Below are 16,985 nucleotides of genomic sequence, written 5' to 3'. Positions count from 1 at the left end.
CGTGTTCGTCCTCGGCGTGATCGTTCTCTGGACCGCGCGTTGTTCAACATTGCTCATGTAATCGTGCGTGCGTTGCTTGTGTGTTGGTTGTAGGTTCTGTGTTACTTGGCGGAAAGCCGTGAGTAGTGGCGGTGCGGCAATGCGGCTTTGGCCTCGATGAGGTCTGGCACTACAGAATCTGCGTTGTGTGACCCGTGCTTTCTGGTGACAATTGAAATATCGAAGTGGCCTAGCGCCTCGGCAGCGAAGTTCTGCGAACCGCGATGTGGCGTCGCCGTGTCCGACTTTGCTTAACGGACATCGAGGCATGTGCTGCTCGCTGCAAGTCGTGTAAATGCAACTGCGTCGACCGCCCACTGTTCAGCGCTGAATGTGTGTTTGGTGTGCTGTGCTTGAAACGAGTGGTGCAGCCGTGCAGCGGGGGTGGCGGAGTAGCAGAGTGGCTTAGGGGCTCCGTTTGCGCATTCACAGACATATGTGCTCCCGTCTTGGTCTCATTAGCGGCTGTCGCGGGATTGTGGTGTGCTAGCTCCTTGCCTAGTATGAAGTTTACGACGCTAACACACAGCATGTTCACGTTTTTCCGCTATATGTCATTTGCATGACGGCCGAGTTGAAAACGAGACATATAGTGTTCTTTGCGTTTGTGTGTTGTAAATTACTTTCTATTGTGGAAGTTCTGGGAGTCTTATTACGCAAGGAGTGCGAACGTAAACATAAACACATATGTGTGTAAAATTTTGAATTACCCATAATACCCATTACGACTGATAAGTGGGCTACACGGCCTGTGTGAATCAGCTAGCGTATGTTGCGACGCTCTTCCGTGTGGTAGACTGATGCATGGTGCGCGTTTATTTCTGTACTGTTGTAAAAACCATTTGTTTATTCACTCAATACAAATGTACGGCTTCTTCGCCGCATTACGTTTTAGTTACGCGGTGAAGCATACTAAAAGTGGGAGGGGGCCACTATCAGCCAGCATAGTATGTCCACTTAGGCGACCTGAGAGGCGGCGGGTTCGCAAGTGTATGATTAAAGAACTCTTCATTATGTCCAGTGACAGTGGCCCCTTTTCACTTTTAGTATGCTTCACAGCAGTACATTGCTTAGGCTTCACCGCGAAATAATAGTGTATTGCGAGAAAGGTAATCGTAAAAAGCCTAATCATGCAACGTTTCTTTTGTAGCTTGCTACACCGCAATACAGGGGTGTAAATAGGCATCGTGCAGTAAAGCATACTAAGAGTCGAAAGGGCACATAGGTTTACACTGTGCTCATTACTTTCAATTGTGACATAATTTGCAAGTGCATCTGTGCTTGTGGTAAGCTTCATTGACAATTCTTTGTACATTACAAATTAATATTGCAATGAAGCTTACTAAAGCACATTCGCCATTATGGTACGTGTTATTCACCTTCAATGCAGGAGCACAATGCGGATTCTTGCCCCTGCTTTTGGCTGGACTGCACATGCTCTTTGAGAATTGATTCATTGTTCATAAGTGCACTGGTACTTTACTCTAAACTGGAGCGCTCAAGTTGATATGAAAGCACAATTTTTATTACGGGGACAAGATGTTGCCAAGATGGTTGCAGCACAGCTTTTGTTTTTCTTCCAGGCACCTTTTCTACTTGAAGCTTCCATTGCAGTGTTTCGAACATCATTGAACCAGCACATAGTGTATATAAATATTGGACACTGATTGGGAACATCACCTAAGTTCATGCCTATATATAGTAAAAAGATGTAGCACGACCAGACAAAATAAAAGAAGGGGTTGGGCTGTAGCAATAGTAAGTGTTAAATGGTGCTTTATCCTTTCCTTGAGTTTTCTGCAGTAACCATGCGAGTGCTGAGCTTGAACTTGTTGGTTTCAAGTCTCATGGTTGTTACTAACAGAACAGTGTGATAAACGAACAAGCGCTTGGAGGCATCCATTAACCTTGCTTGCCTCATGGTGCTGCTTCATAAGCACCGTGAGCATCCAGGCCAACTAGGAAGGGAGGTTTGTTGCAATTGCTTCTGAACTTTATTGCCAGCAAACCAACAGTGCTCTCAATGACAGCTTTTGGACAGTAGAATGCTTGCACCCAGTAAAGTCTTAAGAAGGAAGCATTCAGGATGTGCAAAATAGGCTTTTGAAGCTGGCAGCATTACTGAAGGGGCTTTGCCCATCTGCCCTCCTTATGGATACACAAGGATGATTTCCTCTTTAACAGGGATTGTTTCAGAGGTCGTTACATGGCAGCAGTGTTGGGTGTTTAGTAGCTTGTCTTTGCCCACTGTTAATAACCTGTGCCTTCTCCAGTGCCCCTGTGAAGTGCCTACATTTTGGACACAATGTGCTCTCCATGCATTCATGCATTCTTAGCTTGTAAAGACGTCTATTACCCCTTGCCTCAAGGTGGTCTTTGCTGATCTCACCCACGAAGGCATTGGGGAGTATGGCAATGTACGCTTACAAAACACTATACCAGTGAAACTAAATTAATGGAGCTGCTGTTCTTTTTTTGTCCACTCCATCTTTGTTAGTTACAATGAGCAATGTCCGAACAGAAGGCATATATAGTTGGTCGTGCATAGCCTGCGCACTAAGACTTGTTGGCATGTTATGGCCTTAGCACAGTGTTTATATGTAAAAACCTTCTGATGTGTTGATGACTTCCTTCTCTTTATCATACTTTGCCTGGTGGAGCCAGCAAGTGGGTCAACCAGATGTTCAACAGGCTTCCCACTAGTTTTCCCAAAGTCTCCTTACCAGGGTGCTGCTCATAGATATCTGTTTTCTTGACCTTGCACTGCACTTCAACCATGGCCACACCTGCTAAACCTATAGCATGCGATCAAAAAAGTGCTATACATCATGTTGCTCCAAATTCGTAACATGTGCTACAAGGCCTTGAGGAACACCCTCATTTATTTACGCCCTCATCATACTGTATGAAGCTTAGCATGATAAGTGCGACAATTAACATCTGCTGGTTTTTCAGTGTTATTCCTGTCCAGCTTGCTGAAAGCTATCCTGAGTGTTTCAAAAAGCAAACGACCGCTGCTGGACAAGAAGTGCTTAAAACAAGGGTCGCTATAACCACATATGTCACACGAAATGAAGGCCACTGAGTATACAGGCGGTTTACTTCATATCCAACAAGCTTGGTTCTCTCTTTGCTAGTGAGTGAACTCAACTTGCCCCGAATACATGGCCTGTGACAAACTATGTGCCAGATGCTGTGTCCCCTGCAAAGCTGAAGATGTGTATGAGATCCCGACACCCTGCAGCGGCTTCTACACTGGGCAAACAGGCTACTATAAAAACGACTACCTTTACTAATATGCTAATAACATGAAAACGGGCAGAAATTTGGCTATTCATTGGACCCAACTGCAGGTGCAAGCCACCCTTCCACCTTATGTGTGTTGTCCACATAAACTGGAGCTATACAAATGCAGATAAAAACAATGATGTTTGAAAGTAGTAGAGTTGAACTACATCCTGCACAAGCAGTGCTATCTGCAGCGCTGGTACCTTATAGCCACAATTCATGGCTGCACCACCATGCAAAGGCACTATTCTTGAATTATTAACTTCTATTATATTTATGGTGGCCATATATTCCAATTACATATCATCCACATTGTGTGCAATATGGTTAAATGTCAATTATGATAGCCATTCCTAATCTGAAATGCCACAAAAGAGCAAATATAGGCAACAAATTGCAATTCAAAGAGACAAAAGGCAACCAGTGCACAGGATAAGTGACAGACTTCCTTTTATTGAAAAAGAAACGTGACATGTGTCATGCCGCCACCAGTGGGTAGCAATCTTTCAAGCTTGGGTGACAGAGGCAAAACTTAGCAAAATGCTACAATCACGCTGTAAAACGGCCTTGGACACAAAAAACAGACATCATATTGTACAGAATGAAAGGGCAAGACTTCATCTAAGAACAGTCTATGGCACCACATACTTGAAATGGTGTAAAAAATGTTGACATGCCCTACCCATAAAGAAAAAGCAACAAACACAGAAAACACGCCTTAAAATGCAATGTGCAGAGTCTGAAACCAAGAAAAAAACAACCCGAAAAAGGTTTCGCTAAGTCTTTCAATGATTAAAATTGTCAAACTGTATCATCACTTCTAATGAACCTGCACAGCTGAAAAGGAAGGAAGGAAAGCTCAATAGCAGGGCTGCAGAAAACGTCACCGAATAAATATACTTTGCTTACCAACAATACCTGTGGTTTAGTTGTGGTCTGTGTATAAATTGATTTTGTACAAACTTTTTTTGTTTAGGATGGTTTAGCGGATAGGGAAAAAATGACCATAAGAGCACCAGGTGTATGCATAGTCTATGCACAAACAGCCACTGCTTTCTTTTTTTTCTCTCTACTACTATTAATGAGTATTTAAGTGTCTTAATAGTACTGCTAACATCCTACTGCAAAACACAAAATTGGGCTAGTTGTGGCATAAAGAAAATTGCAGTTTCACTCATAATGTGAAACAATGATGCAGTAGCTGGTGAAATATGCACAGGAAGCTTACTTCATGCAGTGTTTGCTGAAGTGAACACTTGCCAATGCAAGTCGGTAATCTCCTTAAAAAAGTAAAATAAGTAAGAGTCCTATGTATTTGTGGGAGCTGTGCCTCAGTGTTGAAGTGGAAATACTTGGCTTTTCTTCCTCCTCTTTCATATCCGGACTTAGCCACTGATCCACACCAAAACAACCCTTTAGCTTCTTACTGCTGAATTCGTTTTGGTTTTCTCAAATCTATATTTGGGCTACCCATTGCTAGGCCTCTCGCTTTGCTTGAGGAAAACAAGACACCAACAGCTCCATCCAGTAAATCTGAGAAGCCAAGCACTAGAAGGAGATTAATGAAGCAGATGCACTCAATCATTGTCATCACATGCAAGAAGAAAACTTAACATAGGACTGCCTTCACAAGTGGGAAGGTCATGTGTAAGAACTTGAAGGTGTGGATGCCAGCTCTATATACAGTATGCAGACATTGAGCAGGTGTTAGCCAATCTAGGCACCTGTTGGCTAGATCACGCTCTCCGGGATCAGTATTCACCACGACTGTACCTTCAGCAGAGTGGCTGAAATGTAGAATTGTGGACTGCCACTCTTTTGATCGTATGTTTCAATCCTCGCAGCACAATGAGAACTTTATTTGCAATATTCTAGCAAGAAATTCGGGAATTCCAGTGACAACACCAGTAGACATCAGAACAACCAGGGGAGTTGGCCCATAGCAGCTGTTGCTGCAAAAAATAAGACTGGCATAAGCACAAGAATTGAGATGGGCATACTACATGCCTTTGTTCTGGTAGTGGTCCACTACTTTGGTGCTAGAGTTAATGATCTCCACTGTCACTGGACATAATAAGAGTTCTCAAATTATACATTCGCGCACCCGCCGCCTCTCACGTCACCTAAGTGGACATACTATGCTGGCTGATAGCGGCCCCCTCCCACTTCTAGTATGCTTCACCGCGTAACCAAGCTGTACTGCGGCGAAGAAGCTGTACATTTGTATTGAGTGAATAAACAAATGGTTTTTACAACAGTACAGAAATAAACGCGCACCATGCATCATTCTACCACACGAAAGAGCGTCGCAACATACGGTAGCTGATTCACACAGGCCGTGTAGCCCACTTATCAGTCGTAAAGGGTATTATGGTTAATTCAAAATTTCAGACACACATATGTGTTTATGTTTACGTTCGCACTCCTTGCGTAATAAGACTCCCAGAACTTCCACAATAGAAAGTAATTTACAACACACAAACGCAAACAACACTACATGTCTCGTTTTCAACTCGGCCGTCATGCAAATGACATATAGCGCGGAAAAACGTGAACATGATGTGTGTTAGCGTCATAAACTTCATGCTAGGCAAGGAGCTAGCACACCACAGTCCCGCGACAGCCGCTAATGAGACCAAGACGGGAGCACATGTCTGTGAATGCGCAAACGGAGCCCCTAAGCCACTCGGCTACTCCGCCACCCCCGCTGCACGGCTGCACCACTCGTTTCAAGCACAGCACACCAAACACACATTCAGCGCTGAACAGTGGGCGGTCGACGCAGTTATTTACACGACTTGCAGCGAGCAGCACATGCCTCGATGTCCCTTAAGCAAAGTCGGACACGGCGACGCCATATCGCGGTTCGCAGAACTTCGCTGCCGAGGCGCTAGGCCACTTCGATATTTCAATTGTCACCACCGCCGGGTTCTCAAGAAAGCACGGGTCACACAACGCAGATTCTGTAGTGCCAGAGCTCATCGAGGCCAAAGCCGCATTGCCGCACCGCCACTACTCACGGCTTTCCGCCAAGTAACACAGAACCTACAACCAACACACAAGCAACGCACGCACGATTACATGAGCAATGTTGAACAACGCGCGGTCCAGAGAACGATCACGCCGAGGACGAAGACGCCACGGCGTCGCTCGGCGCCAGCATCGCGCCTTCTCAAAAATCCCTAAACGATGCTGTCCCTAGGCACCTAGGATCAGGTCACGTGAGGGATTTTTGTACGACAAATAGACGCACGCCGGCGCGATAGGTGTCTTGCGACGAGAAGTTCATTTGGGGGATCGCCAGCCGTTTGTGCGCAGGCGCGAGTAAGAACATACATGAGAGAGAAAATCTGGGGGCTTTTGCTCCTAGAGTATATGACTGTCTAGGCACTACGGAGGAGGTTTCTTAACGCGTGTTGTATGCGTTTGTCCCCTAGACATGCCGGCATTACAGAGTGTCGTCGAGTTTGTTTGCGCTCCGCCTCTGGCTGCCCGCGCGGTGAGGCAGTGGTCACGGACGCCCCATTTGGTGATCGCTGTGTCTGAAGGGGCGAGGTTCTCAGTTGTGTTGTATAAGTCGCGCGTAGCTTTTTTCGTCGCGACGATAGATGGGGTTTTTTACAAGCACTGCTCCAAGAGGGCACATGTAACCGGCAAACGGAGGTGTCAGGAGAGACCTGAGATTATAAAAAAAGCAGGTGGCGCAAGATCTCCAGGGCACTCATTGGGTAGTGAGGGGGATCGAAGCTGGAAGCAAGGCGGCCCGTGGGTTGGGGCCGTGGAGGCCGAAGCGTGTCAAGGGGTGTTCGCATAAAAAAAAATCGACGGAAAGCCGATATTATACACCCCTGGCACGCGCAGGCCTCGGCTAGCCCCAACCCACGGACCAGTCCGGGTTCTAGCTTTGGTGTCCGGAGGCGCCGCCAATAATGCGAAATAATGACACGTTGAGTGCCCGTTGCTTCACCTATTTTACCGCGCCGGCTGCCAGCGTCCGAGCATGAACAAACACGACCCCACTTCGCAATGTCGGCACGCCTATGGACAAACGCCTACAGGAAAGCTTCTCCGTAGTGCCTAGGCAGAGTCATATATTCGAAGAGAAAATTGGAGGACGCTTAAGCAGCTTAAGCTTCGCCTTCAAGAGTGGAACGCGATAGCGTTATCGCACCCCGTTCTTACCGCCTACTCAAACGCGCTACGCCAACCAAACGTCGCGATTGACACAGATAGCCGGGCCCCGACGCGCCATGAAGGCGGACGCGATCATGGGGCGAGTGGCGCCCCAGGTGTCGGGGCAGCGCCGTACATGGCGAGGAGGGGGTCTTCTGTGTTTGCCGCAAGATAGCTCTGCGTGTGCGCAGAGCGCAGAAGAAATGTAGCGGAAACGTACTTCGCTACTCGTGAAACTGCGACTTCCGTAAGTTACATGGTCATAATTATCGATATATACCGCAGTATAACTTTCTACGGCGCGTTTCTAAGGCAACACCGCATTCACTAGAGGCGATTTAGTCCCGTTTAGATGGAGCGAGCTCGTGGCTGAGTCACTTCCTCTTCAGCCACCGAGGTGAGCGGACGCGGAATGTAGGGCTCTTCGCGAGCGGCTTCAGCGACCCTTTCGGGCCGCGGTATCAGGTCAACTGAAAAACCAGGTCAGGACTACCAAATGATTTTACCAACGCTGCCAACAGGTGCGTCCGTTCTGCATACGGTGTTTTTACATGGTGATGTTAAGGCGAGGCCTTACAGAGTGGAACATTTTCGAGACGCTCTTACACGGCTGTCTCTCATGCCGGAAGTGGTTGCGCTGGGTGCATATCAAATGAACCATCTGTGGGCGGTGGCTTTCAAGGACGAAGAAGGGAAAAAGAGGATTATCGCTGCAGACGCGTTTGATGTCAAGGACCACCGCTGTGTGGTCGTCGACCCGTGTGACAGAGGCGTCCGTATCAAGCTCTACTGGCTCCTTCACGGTGTACCTGACGACGACGTTCGCACTGCCTTGTCGCCTTTTGGAAAGGTGACTGAGATCACCAGGGACAGGTGGCGGGTACAAGGATGCGTTGACAAAGGGTCAACCACCCGTACTGTCACTATTAAGCTGAAAGCAGGCGTCACCGCTGAAGACTTGCCCCACCAGCTGCGAGTGGCGGAAGATGTTGCACTCGTGCACGTCTCTGGCAGAGCTCCCCTCTACCTCCGATGCCGCGGCATCGGGCACATACGACGCGAGTGCCGTGTACCACGCTGTGGGCTTTGTCGTCGTTTCGGCCACGACGAGACCCAGTGCGTCCGAACCTATGCCACAGTGACAGGCCCGGCATTGAAGGAAGATGTCACAGATCACTTGATGGACGTGGTCGACGCAGTGGAAGCCGCAGGCGAAGGGAAAGAGACCCAGCCCTCGGTGTTAACGCCCCTGAAGAAGGCAACGACTGTTAATGAAGACGAGTCATTGGACGGCTGGAAAGACCCATGGTATGACACGGTGGAACCAACTAACTCAACAGAGGTCGAGGTAAAAGAGGCCAAAGAAACGTGCCCATCAACAGAAGTGACGATCGGCGAACAGCATGACACTGACGACACCGTGATGGCAACGTCAAGTAGTGCACCTGCTAAGAGGTTTCACGAAGAGGCGGATGAGCAAGAGGAAAAGGATCAAGAGACTGGGAATGACGAGCCTCCTCCGAAAGCACCCCGGGACGCCGACCGGCGTTCAAGCCCAAGCCCGGCGTTCCAGCCAAACGCCGTTCTACAATTAGAAAAAAAAAATTGTTGTTGGGGTCTGGGAACTGGGGTTTGTGGGCAGGATGTGCGTCGGCCGTCGTCATTCGGCTATGAAGTCCAGAAAACCATGGTCCGCCTCCCTAGGCCGTCGAGTCATCGTAGCAGATGTGAGACGGACGACGTGCGGTAATTGGTTCATTTTCTCCTCCCGGTAAATGGTAGCTAATTTTTCGACTGGTCTTTGTGTCGCGACGTTGAACGTGCGTGCACTTAGCGGGCGTAGAAGGCAATGCCAAGTTAACCGTATTCTTATTGAAAATAATATTGACTTATTGGCCATTCAAGAAACAAAAATTGCAACTGATGAATGCACGGAGCAAATGGTTAACGTTTTCCGCCCTAAATATACCGTAAGTGTATGTCATGCGGCGGGTAGGTCTGGGGGCTGCCTTATTCTTTTGCGTAGCAGTATTGCTGTAGTTGAAGCCGTCACGTCATCGGAGGATGGTAGAATGGTCCTCTGCGATTTCACTTTTTCAGAGATGCCTTGGAGGACTTTATGTGTTTATGCTCCGAACGTAGCACGGGAGCGGGAATTATTTTTTGGTGATATTCAGCAGTACTTGAATTGTGAAAGACATGTCATATTACTGGGCGATTTTAATTGTGTTTGCTTTCCAGAAGATAAATCTAAGTTGACTAGTGCTTGTGATAAAAGTGCGTTGCTATTAAGTTCGATTGTAAGGCAACAAGAGCTTGAAGACATTGGTTATGTGTTGTCAAGCGGAAATCATACCATGTATACGCACTATCAAGGTCAGTGTCATGGCAGGCTAGACAGAATTTATGCTCCGTTAACCTTTGTACCGTTATTTTCAAGTTATCAAGTGCTACATGTTAGTTTTAGCGATCATTGCCTCGTTATGTCAACCATAGGAAAGAAACAAAAACCATCGAAATTCAGCTGGGACTTAAGGAAGCTAAATGATAAGCTTTTGCAAGACGACGTTTTTCAAAAAGCAGTTCAAGAAAAGCTCGAAAATTTGCTCAGCATAACTGCGTCAGCGTTCTTCATTGCAGAATGGGAACTCTTCCAAAGAGACGTTAAATTAACCGCGATTGAAAGAGCATGCGTAGTCTATCACAAAGAAAAAGAGCGTGAGAAGGAATTACACCTTAGGCTAAAATACATGCTGAGCGCAGAAAGCTCTTCGCCTGGCTTATTTTCGAAAGAAATCAAAGAAGTTAAGTCTGAACTTGAAGTCATGGATGAAGAAAAGTACAGGGGTGCGGTATTAAGGGCAAGGGCGGAGAGTTTATGGATGGGGGAGACGCCTACCAAGCGAGCAATAAGTGACGAGAAGAAACACGCGGTTTCCAAAGAAATAACAGAAATAACTTATCAATGGGAAGTCACTAGTGATGTTGGAATGATTGAGCACGCTTTTGAGTCTTATTATGAAAGTTTGATGGGGAAAAAGACATGTGATATCGAAAGGTATAGAACTGACTTCTTGCCATTAATGCCAACATTATCAGACGAGGTCTGTGAAGCGCTCGACAGACCAATAAGCCTTTCAGAAGTTGAGGATGCGATTGACGAACTTAGTCCCGGCAAGTCACCGGGGCCTGATGGTCTGGGAGGGGCTTTCTATAAGTGCTTTAAAAGTGAAAAAGCTGTAGCATTACATCGCGTGATAAGGGAGAGGAGGAGGAGGAGTAGATTTTAATGGAGAGAAAGGAGGAGAGGTCGGCCTGGAGAGCGTGTCTCTAGCCTGCTACTCCTCACTGGGGAATGGGGAAGTGGGAAATACAGGGAAAGGTAGGTGGCGGATGATTATGATATGGTACAATGAGATACTATATACACGTTGTCCAATATGCGGATGCGCACTGGAGACGCAATACACTAAGAGTAATCTTGTCCATACAAAAAGTAATCTTGCCACAAAAAGTTTTTGCGCAAACACATTTCGCACTGACTACACGTCTCACAGCTTCTATAGGCGATCATCTAAACCAGTCTCACTTAAAAAGTTCGAAAGTGCTTTTATGGCACGTTGGGCACAGTCAACACTCCTCCACGCGCCCAAAAGCTTTTCTTCTGAAAGATAAGGGAGATGTACGAGAATAAGGAAGCACCTCCTTCTTTTCGGACATCGCACGTTATTTTAATTCCTAAAGCAAAAGATCCTGCGCGACTTATGGCGGTTGAAGCCTACAGACCAATAAGCTTGACGAATACGGACTACAAAGTTTACACTAAAGTACTGGTGCGACGATTGCAGACCGTTATAAAAGAACTTGTGGGCCCCCATCAGACATGCGGTATCAAAGGCAGATCGATCTTTTCGAATATACATACTGCAAGGACCATACTGGAATGCTGCGATGAAAGAGAGGACAGAGTCGCTATGATACAAATTGACCTTGAAAAGGCTTTTGACAGAGTCGTCCATGATGTCATATTTTTGCTCTTAGAACATGTTAAAGCCGGTGCAGTGATAACAGATGGAGTAAGAATGGTGTACAAAGATTGCACTGCAAAGTTAGTAATTAATAGGAAAGTAGGCGCCAGTATAAAAGTGGAGTCATCAGTAAAACAAGGATGCTGTTTGTCACCTCTTTTATTTGCCTTGTATTTGGAGCCTTTCTGGTTGAAAATAATTAAAAGCCAATGTATTCGTGGGTTTATCTACGCAGGAATTGAGACTAGAGTTCTGGCTTATGCAGATGACGTGGCAATTTTTTGCCGTGATACAGAAAGCGTGAATAACACTATGAAAGAGGTTGTTTCTTTTTGCGCCGCAACTGGAAGTGTTGTCAGCTGGACTAAGTGCTTAGGTTTATGGCACGGCAGCTGGACACAGGTACCCGAGTATTTTTGCAATATGAACTGGAGCGTTACCCCTGGAAAATATCTTGGGGTGCCATTACAACATTATCGTGACAGTGCCGCGTATCGGATCGAAGAAGTAAAAAGAGTTAAAGATCAGACAGAAAAGTGGGGCGGGCATAATTTTTCGATGTTTTCAAGAGCTAGTGTTTGCAATTTGTTTTTAGTTACAAAGGTGTATTATGTACTACAAGTGTTATGCATGGCAAGGATTTCGGTGCAGAAACTTCACAGAGTGTTTGCGGTATATATATGGGGATCCACTTGGGAGAGAACTAGCCAGTGTAACTTGTTTCATTCGGTGAAGAATGGAGGACTAGGATTAACACATTTGCTTTCGAAACAGATTGTTAGTAGGTTTTTTTTCTTAAGGGACCAAAGTGATATATTTCTGCGTACCGTTATTCAAGTGAGATTGAGTTCTTCTTTGCCTGAGTGGGTTGTCTCATCAACAAATGAACGTACTCGAACACCAACTGGCTTTCTGAGGGAAGTTGTTATGTCCTTTTCTTTATTGAAAGCGCATTTTTCGAATGAATTTTTGACTTCAGTGACGCGTAAGAAACTTTATAGTGATCTGGTTGATGTTTTCTTGCCGCATCCTGTTTACCGTATGATGTATAACTTAGGACCTGAACGCAATGTGCTGAAACGCGTTAGAAAAATGCCGGTTAGATCTTCAGCGAAAACCTTCTTTCTTCAATTGCATTCGGGCACTCTCCTTGTGAAGCCATGGCTGCAAAGCAAGGGCTTCTTTGTTTCATGGTCTGTTAACTGCATCATATGTAAGAAACCTGAAACTATTGAGCACATCTTCTTGGATTGCCATGACTCAGTTTTCTTGTGGGATGTTCTCAAACGAACTCTGAAGAAAGACCTGCCGTTAAGTCCTTTCGGTATTCGTTTCTTACCGTGTGCAGACTCAGGGGGAGTGCCGGCTGACTTGATGATGCTTTTATGTATGAGCAGCGTGTGGAAAACGCGTCAGGAATGCGTCAGGAATGCGTCAGGAATACGCGTCAGGAATGCTCGCGTAGATGAAAGGTCTGCGAGGGAACACCTAAATGAAAGTCTAGGTACACGCGTGATGTCCTCAAGCACATGATTGAACCGCCAGAGTGGTTTCTGGAGCTTGACACTTTGGTGTCTGTGATATCATCTTTGAGTGCCTTTTAAATATGTACAGTCAGTCTGTCGAAGTGATGTAATAATACTTTTCTGCACCAAGTGACCTACTTTGTACGCGTTCGAGTGGTGTTGAAATCAAGGTAATAAAGAAAAAAAAAGCTCGTGGCTGAGTGGTAGCGGCTCTGTTTCACACTCCGGAGTCCCTGGTTCGATTCCCACCAGCCCATATTGCAATATGTTTTTTTATTTATGACGTGCCTTCTGGTATTTATCGCTCACGGCCAACGCCGCTGACGCCGACACCGGCTTTTCTGCGACACGAGCTCCTTAACGCTGTCGCGTTAAAAATCCCCGAGATTTTCTCTCTCGGGCCCGCTCTTACTCGCGCCTGCGCACAAACGGCTGGCGATCCCTCAAATGAACGTCTCGTTGCCTTGGGAGCCACGGAGCGGCGCGCCTGGTTCTTTAACTCTATTTATTTAACTCTAGTGTCACTGTATATGCTCCTACTTAAGTTCAGCTGGCGCTCGCCTCCGCCGCATCGCGGCCCACGCAAGAGGCCGCGGTTTCACCACAAAGCTCGCCTTCGTGGATATCATTCGCGGCAAGCGTTTCCAGGTAAACATTACGGTTACATACGCTCCAGTTGCCGGGAAGCGTGAGAAGCGGTGAGGGATCTTTGAATGATATCGTGTTCCACTCTTAAAGGCGAAGCTTAAGCGTCTTCCAGATGTTTCGTCAGTTTTTATTGCGATAGCAATTATACGGACACTCCAGCCGCATCTCTGTCGTCGCCGTGAGGTTCCGTATCAAGCCTGTTTAACATGATACGATTTTCGTCGCACCGGAAGTGCGATTTCCGTCGTTTGCGATGAAAATCGCAGTCGCAGTGCCGACCCCCCGATTTCCGGCTGCGACCAACCGGTTGGTCGCACAGTCGCACCGTCGCACCGATCGCTGCGATTTTCCGTCGAAATTGCGCGGAGAGCCATGGGAGAGCTGTCAACGAAGCTATTTCAGCGGTTTGTTTTGGAAAATGGCGTCTCGCACGACAAGCGCAATGCGCGGAGACGTGGATCGTCGAATTCGGTACGTACGCGAAGGGAGAATAAAAAACTTGTACCGCATATTCGATTCTCCCACTTATGTACGTTTGTTGACACGTTACGCAGCAACTAAAGTACATTTTCACGTTTGCTTCGTACGCCTTTGCGAGTTGTCAGTGCTAGGAGGTGTTCGATCCCCAGCAGACGACGAGGTCGTCACAATTTTCTTTTGTTGAGTAGCATGCAAAAATCGCGCTTACGGAGCAGCTTGAATTATTTCAAACTCGGCAAGGGCAAATGACAAGACAGCAAAGTACCCGAAGTTTCAACGTTGCGCTGAACGCGGTACCGTTCAGTTGCCTTTTCTTCTCGGTTTTCAAGCGTGAATTACCCGATGCATCTTGAAAGCTTATCTTACCTCTTATTAAATTTGACAGAGCAAAAGTGTAGGCTATCGTAATGAATTTGCTACGATAGCATTAAATCCGTGGCTTGAATAAAATATTACATGCACGTTAAGTTCTCTTCTCTGGAGAATTTTTTTTCTTGCACAGAAACCAATAAACATTGACTATGTTGCGGACTTTGTATCCTTACTGCATCTGTATTAACACTTGCTTTGAAAGGTAATTAACTCTAGAGTAGTAGATTAAGTAAATTGCTTGCTATAGTGCTCAAAATATTCAAGACAACCTTTTCACTCTCGGCCTGTTTATCGATTTTAGTAAGGCGTTTGACTGTCTCAAACATAATATTTTAATTTACAAGCTTTCACTTAGTGGAATCCGCGGAACACCTCTGGCTCTAATAAAGTCTTACTTAGAAAACAGGAAGCAGGCAGTATATACAGACAATCAAAAATCCTTTTTTTTACCAGTGCAAAACGGTGTACCACAAGGCAGCATGCTAGGGCCTTTGCTTTTTAATATATATATTAATGATATTGTGAGCATTGATTCAACCGTAAAATTTATCATATATGCGGACGACAGCAGCATATTAATTTCGGGTCCTAATGCAGACGATCTAATTATCAAATGTAATCAAATACTTGACAAATTACACCTCTGGTCTAATTTGAATTGCATTAGAATAAATCCAAAGAAGACGAAAGTAGTAATATTTAGAGCTAAAAATAAGATAATCAAAGCATGCCATGCTGTCAAATGCCAAGACCAAGAAGTTCAAGTAGTGAATCAACACAAAATTTTCGGGGTTACGTTTTCTTCAAACTTAAGTTGGGATAAACACATAGAAGATGTTTGTAGTAAACTAGCCGCAGTGACAGGAATCTTATCTCGTTGCCGACATCTTCTTCTAACACAGGCTAAAATCCAAATTTATCATGCACTGTTTGCTTCATATATTAACTACTGTGGTCTTGTATGGGCTACAATGACAAAAAGAAACGTTGCAAAGATAGGTGCACTTCAAAAGAGGATCATGCGACATATTGCAAACCTTGATCACCAGTCTCCCACGCGAAGTGCTTTATAAGCTACAATATAATTAGGACGGAATATATGTATCCGTATCGCTTGCTCCGCTCCTTTTACTTTTCCACTGTAGCTTTCCAAGATTTTCTAATGAATCTAGCATCTCTAAGAAAAAGACATATTACACTATCCACACGTAACGATGTCGTTTGGCTTCAACCGAAATATTGAAATAATTATAAAGTTCAGTTATTACCGCATAATCTGCCATTTATTCTAAATGCGCATAAATGTGTGACCAGTTACGGCGTAAAAGGACTGAGAATGTATTTCGTATCCAAAGAATGAATGGCTATGTATGTTTGCCTTTTGTTTTGCAAGTACTGTTTCACATGAACATGTATGTATTCTATTTTCTTTATATTCTGGTGTTTTAAACTTCTTTTGTTTGTATTGTCATATGTTCACAACTATAGATAAAGTTATTACACACATTTTGAAATCATATGCTGTAGATTTATTAATTAATTACCCTTATGCTACTGTATAATTCATTGTTCTTCGCATTTCTTGATGTCATGGACACTACCTGTTGCTGTACATCAATACTACCTTGTAGAGGGGGTCATGGGCCTAGTCAAGCTGTCGAGACAGCTTTCAGCTCTTGACCCTTTCCAGGACCTATTATTTCTGGAAAAATAAAAATTGAATTGAATTGAAAAAAAAAAATTATGCGAAGCGCGATATCTGGCATTTCAAATAAACAATGTGATAAACCTAAGCTAAACGTGTGTCTAACCTCATTAAGAAACAGACGTAACCAATAACTGAGAAATACTTTAATAACGACGCACTCATCCGTATTACGGAAGTTTTGTCCTCACAAATAGCCGTCGCATTCTTTTTATGAGACACGTCTCGGATAGTACGGCTTTACAGGGCAAAAAAGGCAATGCCGAAGCACATAGCTTATATCTGTATCATCCTGGTTGACTAATCGCAGTAATCGCTGTGCTGAGCAGCGCCATCGGTCTCATGCAGGAAGGCTAGCACATATCATTTAAGATTTGAAGTCTACTAGACTTGAAATGCGTGAGAACGATGCCGGTGTATCACAAATATTTGATAGCGCCTGACGCTTAGATGTTTCGGAGTTGCCTTAGGTTTCCCGTACACAGCATGCGCTCTTATGTTTTAGTTACTACGCCAAGCGATCAGATAGTGAGCAGATTTTCCATTTCCAAAACAAATACCCAAAATTTTCCAAAGGAAGTACACCCAAAATACTTGGCAACACAAACCGCGGCTGACGATGCACGTCACGTGTTCGCGCCTCCAAGAGATATTTCTGCGCACTGTAGCAGTTACCCATGCACCGAACGGCTACACACAGGTTCCCCGACGACCCTGTATGAATGG

The sequence above is a fragment of the Dermacentor andersoni genome, chromosome 4 (assembly GCF_023375885.2).
Source record: "Dermacentor andersoni chromosome 4, qqDerAnde1_hic_scaffold, whole genome shotgun sequence".
Classification (NCBI taxonomy): domain Eukaryota; kingdom Metazoa; phylum Arthropoda; class Arachnida; order Ixodida; family Ixodidae; genus Dermacentor; species Dermacentor andersoni.
Note: the sequence above shows the minus strand (reverse complement) of the source record.